Raw genomic sequence first — 10,336 nt, 5'->3', positions numbered from 1 at the left:
CACAGTGAGCTTGGGAAGGTATGAGAGAAGAGGTCAGAGATGTGGGCGCCAGATGGGGGCCAGTTCATGGAAGGCCTTATAGACTACAGTGAATTTTACCCGAGGTTGATGGGGAGCCATTGGAAAGTATGAAACAGAGGATAGGGTTTGTGCTTTAAAAAGATCCCTCTGGGGGGCATCTGGGTGGCTCAGTCAGTTAAGCATCCGACTTCAGCTCAGGTCATGATCTCACGGTCTGTGAGCTCGAGCCCCGCGTCGGGCTCTGTACTGACAGCTCAGGGCCTGGAACCTGCTTCGGATTCTTTGTCTCTCTCTCTCTCTCTCTGCCCCTCCCCCACTCATGCTCTGTCTCTGTTTCTCAAAAATGAATAAATGTTAAACAAATTTAAAGAATAACATGAAGACCATTTTGTCACATCGGTGCACATTCTCTCTCTTTTCTATGTATATGATTTATATATTATATATAATTTTATATACTATACATAACATATACAGTATATGTATGCTTTATACAGTATATGAATATATAATTTATGCTTCTATGTATAACTTTCTAAAGATTTTTAATTTTTTTTTAAATTTTTTTTTTTAACGTTTTTATTTATTTTTGAGACAGAGAGAGACAAAGCATGAACAGGGGAGGGTCAGAGAAGGGAGACACAGAATCTGAAACAGGCTCCAGGCTCTGAGCTGTCAGCACAGAGCCCGACGCGGGGCTCGAACTCACGGACCGCGAGATCGTGACCTGAGCCGAAGTCAGCCGCTTAACCGACTGAGCCACCCAGGCGCCCCAGATTTTTAATTTTTTTAATGTTTATTTTTGAGAGAGAAAGCACACACGTGCACATGAGGGAGGGGCAGAGAGAGGGAGACAAAGAATCCAAAGCAGGCTCCAGGCTCTGAGCTGTCAGCACAGAGCCCCATGCGGGGCTGGAACTCACAAACTGTGAGATCATGACCTGAGCCGAAGTCAGATGCTCAACCAACTGAGCCACCCAGGCGCCCAACTGTGAGATTCTGACCTGAGCCGAAGTCAAGAGTCAAATGCTTAAATGACTGAACCACTCAGGCACCTCTTTAATTTTTTTTAAGTAATCTCTACACTCAACATGGGGCTGGAACTTACAACCCCGAGATCAAGAGTCACATGCTCCACCGACGGAGCCAGCCAGGCACCCCTATATACATTCATAATTTTTAACATTTTTTCCCTCTGAATTATTTTAGTGTGCGAGATCCATACTCCTTTATGGCTAAACACTTCCGGGTTACCATCTAAGGGCAGGGAAGCCTTTTCTGTACAACCACAGTACAATTTCCAAACAAGAGATGTAACATTGATATAATGATAATATCTAACATAGAGTTCATATTCAAATTTTACTAATTGCCCTTATAATCTTATTAATGTCATTTTTTTTTTCTTAGTCAAGAATCCAATCCCAGATCATGGACTGCATTTAGTTGTTGTTATGGGTTGAATTTTTCCTCCTTCAAAAAGTTATGTTGAGGGGCGCCTGGGTGGCTCAGTTGGTTGAGCGGCCGACTTCGGCTCAGGTCATGATCTCGCGGTCTGTGAGTTCGAGCCCCGCGTCGGGCTCTGTGCTGACAGCTCAGAGCCTGGAGCGTGTTTCAGATTCTGTGTCTCCCTCTCTCTGACCCTCCCCTGTTCATGCTCTGTCTCTCTCTGTCTCAAAAACAAATAAATGTTAAAAAAAAATTTAAAAAAAAGTTACGTTGAAATCCTAACCCCAGGACCTCAGAATGTGTCTTTATTTGGAGATAAGGTCTTACAGAAATAAGTTAAAGTGAGGTCATTAGAGTGGGCACTAGTCCAGTATGACCGGTGTCCTTATAAAAAGGGACAATTGAGAGGCACTTGGGTGGCTCAGTAGGGCAAGTGTCCAACTGTAGCTCAGGTCATGGTCTCATGGTTGGTGAGTTCGAGCCCCACGTGGGGCTCTGTGCTGACAGCTGGGAGCCTGGAGCCTGCTTTGGATTCTGTGTCTCCCTCTCTCTCTGCCCGTCCCCATTCACGCTCTGTCTCTGTCTGTCTGTCTCTCTCTCTCTCTCTCAAAAATAAATAAATATTGGGGGGGGGGGGAGGTTTAGAAATGAAGTTCCCCAATATCTTTCTATGGGCCCAATATCCCTGTGGCTGCCTCCTGCTGACGGCTGGACAAACAGCAAGCAACAGCCCGAGATCTCCCTGGCAGTAGGGCCTTGAGGAGGAAGGAAATAAATAGCTGGTCCCTGAATAGGCCCTGTGGGAGAAAAGGAGTACCTCGCTCTCTTCACTGAAGGGAAAACAGGACCTCAAAGCTCTGGGGCCCAACGAGGAACGATGCAAAAGTGTTCCTTTTTCAGAAAGACCACTCCCTAGATGCACGATGCGTCTGATTCCCAGGGGACGTATGGTGTGGTGAGAGGTGTCTCCAACACCCCATGGCTTTGGAGAATGTCGTCACTGCAGATGCATCTACAGCAGGGCTGAGCCAGGAGCCCAGGGTGCTCCCAGGAGCTTGGATCCTAATTTGCATGGGCTGAAAGATCACCAACACAAGATTTAGGGCTGAGAGAGGACACAAGCCAACGGCAAATCACTTTGAAACCTTAGACCAGGGTTTTCCAACCTCAGCGCTATTGACATTTTGGACCAGATAATTCTTTTTTTTTTTTTTTTAATTAAAAAAAAAATATATGTGTATTCATTTTTGAAAGACAGAGAGAGACAGAGCACAAGCAGGGGTGGAACAGAGAGATGGAGGCAGGCACAATCTGAAGCAGGCTCTGGGCTCTGAGCTGTCAGCACAGAGCCCAACGTGGGGCTCAAACTCACGATCCGGGAGATCATGACCTGAGCTGAAGTCAGACGCTCAACCAACTGAGCCACCCAGGTGCCCCTGGACCAAATAATCCTTTATTGTGGGGGTCTTTCCTGCAGCATCCCTGACCTGTACTCACTTAGATGCCAGTAACATCCCTCTCTCCAAGATGAGACAATCAAGAATGTCTCCAGACAGTCAAATGTTCTCTTAGGGCGCAAAAATTACCCTTGACTGAGAACTATTACTTTAGATAAAAATTAATCTTAGGAGAGGCTGGGTGGCTAAGTCGGTGAAGCGTCCAACTTCAGCTCAGGTCATGATCTCATGGTTCATGAGTTCGAGCCCCGAGCCAGGTTCTGTGCTGACAGCTCAGAGACTGGAGCCTGCTTCAGATTCTGTGTCTCCCTCTCCCTCTCTCTCTCTCTCCCTCTCTCTCTCTCTCTACCCCTCCCCCACTCGCCTTCTGTCTCTCTCTCTCTGTCAAAAATAAATAAACATTAAAAAAATTAATCTCAGGGGTGCCTGGGTGGCTCAGTGGGTTAAGCATCTGAAGCTTGACTTCGGCTCATGATCTCACAGTTCGTGGGATCGAGCCCCATGTCGGGCTCTGCGCTGACAGCCCGTGACATCATCAAGCCTGCTTGGGGTTCTCTCTCTCCCTCTCTCTCTGCCCCTTCCCCAATCACACACTCTCTCTCTCTCTTTCTCTCTAAAAAATAAATAAATAAAACTTTAAAAAAAATCTTAGACTTAATTTTTTTTTTTTTTTTTTTTTGCAATTACCTGAAATCTTGCTCAGAAGTCTAAAAGACCCAACTGCAAAAGCAGTATCTGAACCCTGCCACTGATTGCGGCAAAAAGCAAATCAAAAGGCAGTTAATGACATGGTGTCTCACTTGCTTTTTGCTCGCAGGCTCAGTGACATCAGGCAGTCCGCTTCCCTCGCTCTCCACTGTTTGCATTCTTGCCGAGCTGGCCGGGTAGGGCAAAAACCTCAGAGCTGGCTGAATTTCAGAAACGGCTGCAAGGACTCTCGGGGGCTTTCCAAGCTTAATTAGTTCTTATTTGTAAAGTTCCTTAGGAAGCTCAGGCCAGGATGCTATGGGAAGCCCAAGTCACTCGGGTTCTCGCCACACTCTTAAAAAGAACATTCCCGCCCGAAAGGGCTGGGAGAGCCAGAAAAAGAGCTTATAGGAAGGAGCGTGTGTGTTGAATAGTGAAGGAGGCCTTGTGAAGCGCATTTGAGACCGTAAAGAAAGAGGGTAATACTTTCCAACTCTCTGGGCCTCCTCCTATTCTCTAGAGCAGGAAATTATGTAAAGTATTTCCTGAACAGCTGAAGTATGTTAGAAACGTGCTAGCGTCCTCTACATTATCTCCAGGAAATAGACGCTGAAGAATTTCTTTGCCACAAGGAACTATTCGGGTGCCGCTGCCCACTTTCACCTGAACGGGAGGCATGTCTGCTCTGGGGGGTGAAGACAATGATCTTTTTTAGGTCGTTTTGACGTCATATTCAGTATTGTAAAGAACATGGCCTGAAAGAGAACTCTTCGTGTGTGTGTGTGTGTGTGTGTGTGTGTGTGTGGAGAGAGAGAGAGGAATAGGAATATGAAAACTTTCTCTGCCAGGTAATTTAGCAACTTCAGTAACAGCTTGCTCGTTATCTACTTATCCTCACTTAATCTTCGGGCGGGGTAAGGATGAGGTCAACCTCATCTGTTTCAAGCATCCTTCTAGAACGTGCAACCAAAGGAAACTGATGAGCCCCATCCCATCTCTGGAGATTTGCCCTCTCCAAAGCCGGAGCCCATACATCTCCCAGGGTGGGGGTCTACAGGCATCCTGCCCCAGCAGGCCGAGTTTAAGCCGCCCGAGCCCATCAACCACGGGACGTTGGTGGGGTCACGGTACAAGAGCCATCTGGGAGCCAGCTGTGACTTTGGCTAGCAAGTTCCCCTGGTCTCCTGTGAGAAGGGAGCGGCAGAAACACCAGAGGAGAATGACAGTTGTTACCTCCAGAGCAAGGAAGGAGGCCGAGGAAGGAAGCCAATTCCTGAAGAGAATGACAGATCCGATTATGCTGGTGAAGGCCAGGCAAGTTCCCTGCTTCCTAGTATCAGTTAGGAGCCGTTTCCCCAGTGGTAGCGCGGCCCGGGATCCAACAACGCTCGGGAAGTGTGCGATTTGCCTTTCAGAGACCTGGCTGTCAGCAGGAGGGTGAGAAGCCAGACGAGTAAAGTTTATACTGCCCACCCTCCGGGGCCTGCAAGGGAAGCTGAACCGGAGGCCAGACGGGGAAAGACAGACCCCTGCCATCTTCTCTTTCCGGGGACAGAGGCACCACATTCTTACTGTGTCAACCAAACGTCATCTCTTAGGGACAGCAGTTAAAACTCCTGTTCAACCAGACTCCTTCCGTCCAATTATAGCTAAAGTCGTTGGTCTGAGGTCTTAAACCACTTGTATGAATCCGGGCACCCGGCTGGCTCCGTCAATAGAGCTGTGATCTCAGGCTCATGAGTTTGAGCCCCACTTTGGGTGTAAAGATTAAAGGGGGGAAAAACATTACGGCAGGAAGTGAGCTCAGATGGTGACATTAACAACAAAAAAAAAAGTGCACTACAAATGTGCAGAAAATAAATTGGAAAGATCTAGACCTGAAGTTTGTACTGTTTTGAAGGTGGCTGCCCCTTTGAGAATCTAATTTCCATCAGGCTAGGAGCCCCTTTTCTGGAAAAGCTCATGTACACGTGTTTCGCAATACCTTGCATACAATTTCGGGGACTCGTGGGCCCCATGAAGGCCTACCCTGAGTCTCAGGTTACTCGGGTTAAGGATTCTCATCTACGAAAAAAGGTACAACCTTATGGTGGAACGAACTTTAGGCTATTCTTTTAATTTTTAGGGTGTTCCGAATTTTTAAATTTTCTAAAATTGGTATTACTTCCGTAACCTGGAAACGTTATTTTACAAACTTACCAAAAAGTCTAAAGAAAAGGCAAAAACTTCAGACTCACTAAATGAAGGTTTCCTCACGGTGACAGAGACAAGTGGTTGAGAGGCCGGGCGAGAAGGGTGCAGGATGGTCACGAGTCACCTAGAACTGCGGTCTAAGTCAAAGAGTTTGAAAAGAGCTTCTTATTCTACATGTTTCCCCACATCTCTCCTGTATTCCAACAGTTGTGCAAAAAAAAAAAAAAAAAAAAAAGGGTATGTGCTTTTTTGAAATGCTTATTTATTTTTAAGAGACAGAGTGCAAATGGGGGAGGGGCAGAGAGAGGGAGACAGAATCTGAAGCAGGCTCCAGGCTCCGCGCTGTCAGCACAGAGCCCGACGCGGGGCTCGAGCTCACAGACCGTGACATTATAACCTGAGTCAAAATCAAGAGTCGGATGTTTAACTGAGTGCCATCAAGGCACTCCTTAAAATAAAACCTTAAAAAAAAGTACAGTAAAACCTTGGTTTGCAAGCATAATTCCTTCTGGAAACGTGCTTGTAACCCAAAGCACTTGCCTATCAAAGCGAATTTCCCCATAAGAAATAATGGAAACTCAGATGATTTGTTCCACAACCCAAAAATATTCATATCAAAATGGTTACAATACTGTAATCTAGGGGCTCCTGGGCGGCTCAGTTGGTTAAGCGTCTGACTTAGGCTCAGGGCATGATCTTGAGGTTCGTGGGTTTGAACCCCGGGTCGGGCTCCGTGCTGACAGCTCAGAGCCTGGAGCCTGCTTCAGATTCCATGTCTCCCTCTCTCTTTCTCCCCCTCCCCCATTCACACCCTGACTCTGTCTCTCTGTCTCAGAAATAAATATTTAAAAAATTTGTTTAAATACTGTAATATAATACAAAATAATAAAGAAAATACAAAATATAAAGAAAAATAAACAAATTAACCTTCACGTACCTTTGTAAACCTTCCTGGCTGGTGTGAGGGAGCCAAGAGAGAGGAGGGTTATTGTGCAGGACGACTTTCACTATCACTAAAGGAATCACTGCTCTCTATTGGCTCCATGGAATCTTCTTCCGAATGGGGACCATTGCATACACTGGCACGGATGTTGACCAGATTACAGTATTAAGAAACTCTTGTCCTATACTGTATTTAAGGTAACTGGCAATCAGGCAGCAGAGGAAAGGGTCTCTATCTGCAGGCAGCCTGACCTAGGATGAACCAAAGCATTCATAAGCTTATTCTTCTATGGAAAAGCAAAGGACTGTCCGCAGGTGCTTTGAAGTGACAAAAAAATACACTGTGCCAGTCGTGGGCACCTTCCGACATCCTGACAAATCACTGATTCCTGCCAAACACCACAGCCTGAGACAAAGCGTCCAAGCATGGGAGACGATCACCCACAATCCCGTAGTAAGAGAGAGAAAGAGAGAGAGAGAGGAGAACCATTGGCTCAGTTGTGATCGTGTGATGTTCGGGGTCACGTACTATTCATATCGCAAGACATCGTTTGTTTATCAAGTTAAAATGGATTAGAAAGGTTTGCTTGTCTTGCGGAACACTTGCAGAACGAGTTACCCGCAACCGAAGGTTCCACTGTAATAGTAAACAGCCTAGAAGGTAAAATCTGTTCTGTGGTAACACTACAGCCTGAGCTATCAATATCACATAGTATTGACTGTCTGTAGAGAACTTATTTTATACCAGAGATCGTGCTACTTTGATGGCCCAAAGGCCATTCACTAACCTTCAGAAGAGGCAGCATTTGAACTCAGGCAGATCTGGCTCCTAATTGCTAGTCCTTTCCACTGCACATCCCAGAGCTAGGATGGGGAGGACATTTCCGGTTGTGAAAAGCCTGGACGGGATGCACAAAGTGATTGTTAGGACAGGGTTTGGTGCGCACAACTCCCCTCCTGCACAGCGTTATGAAACTGTCCCAAATATCTAGGAGGAACTGGGCGTTTATAAGACACCAGAATTATGCTTTCAAACTAGGCCAGCAACATGCCATTTAACATACAAATGCTCAAAATTAAATGGCTCCTCTGCCCTCCCCCAAACCCTCCTTGATAGCTTGAGTGTTTTTTATCATGTTTATTAGCAGGGGTTATGAGGTTTTACATCAGTGATGTTACTAAACACTTTCCACTACACTTTCTCTTGGGGGAGAGGGGGTGGGGGGGGTGCTTCAGGATTTGGCCAGGTTTTGTTCATCACAAATTGGGTCAACAGCCCAATCTCAAAAGAAAGCGCCATTAATGACATGTTTCAAAGGGCTTTCCAAAATCAGCCAGCTGGGTTCTGACAAACTTCAGCAGGGCGGAGGGAGGCAAGGAGTAGCCAGCTACACTCTCCTTAACGGCCTTCTGAACCTGGGGTACTGCAACCCCACAAGGTTTCCAACTGCCCAACAAACTGAAGCTTTTGCTCCTAGAACTATTATTGGTAGGGGAAAAAGGAACATACCGCCATTTTGGTTTAATTGACCTGGTTCTCAGAGGCAAAAAAAAAAAAAAAAGAAGCAATTTGAGGCCAAATGCTAACGCAAAATCCTATCTAACACTGAGGATCTATTATAACAAGAAATTATCCACAGCTTTTATCATTTCAGTAATGATGCAGCCACAGAAGGGTTGAAGAAGAGGGAATAATCCGACAACCTTAAGAAATGGAATGTTTAGGGGCGCCTGGGTGGCTCAGTTGGTTTAGTGTCCGACTTTGACTCAGGTCATGATCTCACAGTTCGCAGATATGAGCCCTCTGCATCAGGCTCATGCTGACAGCTCTGAGCCTGGAGCCTGCTTCGGATTCTGTGTCTCCCTCTCTGTCTCTGCCCCTCCCTGCTCACTCTCTCTCTCTCTCTCTGAAAAAATAAACATTTTAAAAAAATGAAATATTTATTCCCTACTTTGGTCCAAAAATAGTAGCTTGTGGGGCACCTGGGTGACTCAGTTTGTTGAGCATCTGACTCTTGATTTCGGCTCAGGTCATGATCTCACGGTTCATGGGATCGGGCCCCGTGTCGGGCTTTGCACTGACAGCATGGAGCCTGCTTGAGATTCTCTCTCCCTCCCTGGCTCTCTCTCTCAAAAATAAATAAACTTAAAAAAAAAAATAGTAGCTTGATAGGATATTTAAAGCTGATACAATGTAGCAACAAAAAGAATCAACACTTGGTGCAATGTTTAACAATAATGGATGTTCAACCTCTAACCACAAGGTAACTCTTTGAAGATTTTTGCAACAAGCAAAGGAAGTGTTTTTTCTTTGATATTTGCCTCATGAAAATTTAAGTGTTACCTTCCCACCCCTACTTACCTACTACAACTACTACGAAAGGAAAACAGTAATGGGCAAAGAGATATAATTTGTTAAAGCCTCAAATGGGGTTTAAAATTGATAGGAGCTACAAAACGTTGTGCATTAACAAAAGCAGTTTAGACATTAACACTCTGTGAAAGAGAAAAAGGTTGGTGGCTACATAGCATTTTACTGGACTTTTAAAACTCAAGCTGAACATGAAAACTCATTCTCAAGAGATAGAAGTTTTATCCAGTTAAGTTCAATAACTACAGACGCCTCTGTGGATTTGAACTCCAAGGAAACGAACATGCTAAAAATGTTACCTAGAATATGAAAATGTATTTCTGGCAATCAGCTGTCTCCTGCCCATTACTTCACTATCACGTTATGCTCTCACTCGAAAACCTACAGACCTTACACTTTTTACTAGCGTGCATTACACCGGTCCCTCTAAGCCCACTAGGCTCCACCTACCTTAAAACATAAACCTACTGTGTCCCGGTTTACTTCCACGTTATCTTTTCTCACATTCAAGACTTCTGGACCCAGCATCTAAGGGACCTGCAGTGGAGCAAGTAGGTGGGACAGGGAGGGAAGTCTGTGCGGTTTTGTGACTTCTCTCCTGCCTCCTCTTTAGGGAAGGCTTTGTACAGAGAAAACCGAGGAAATGACCAGGGCTCCCAACAAGAGGCCCTAAGCTTAGGAGGACCCCATGTAACGCAGCTTAGCATTCCAGATGAAAACCCCAGCTGCGAGTGCTTCACATAAGCATTAGCCAAGGTGTTCTCGATTTCTACACCCAAAGCACTAAGTGATCTAGCATTCTCTGTCTCTACACCCAAACAAGCGCTAAAGATTCTAGCATTCTCTATTTCTACACCCAAACACTAAATATTCTTTTTCATAGCGGGAACTTCGAGAGTCTGTTATCTGCAAAGGGCAAAATGAATTCACGTGTAGGTTGATGGATGAACTGGGGTGGGGGAGAGGGGGAGGAGGGGCAGGGGAAGAGTAACCTTACGTGTGTACCCACTGAGAGAAGGTAAGCGGGTATCTGTTGCATTACACTACGGACTTGAAAAATTGTCTTATTTTACTGACTACAGTGCCCTTTGTGGTCCTAACTCGTTTTTTAGTCTTCAACCCAAATGCCCACCTCCACCACCACAGCTCCTGACCCTCCGTGGGAAAACAAGCAGGCAAAGCTGTTCGATTATCAGCAGTGGAGACTTGGCTCAGT

The sequence above is a fragment of the Panthera pardus genome, unplaced genomic scaffold (assembly GCF_024362965.1).
Source record: "Panthera pardus isolate Hobbes unplaced genomic scaffold, ASM2436296v1 HiC_scaffold_3, whole genome shotgun sequence".
Taxonomy (NCBI): Eukaryota; Metazoa; Chordata; class Mammalia; order Carnivora; family Felidae; genus Panthera; species Panthera pardus.
This window is presented reverse-complemented; position numbering follows the sequence as displayed.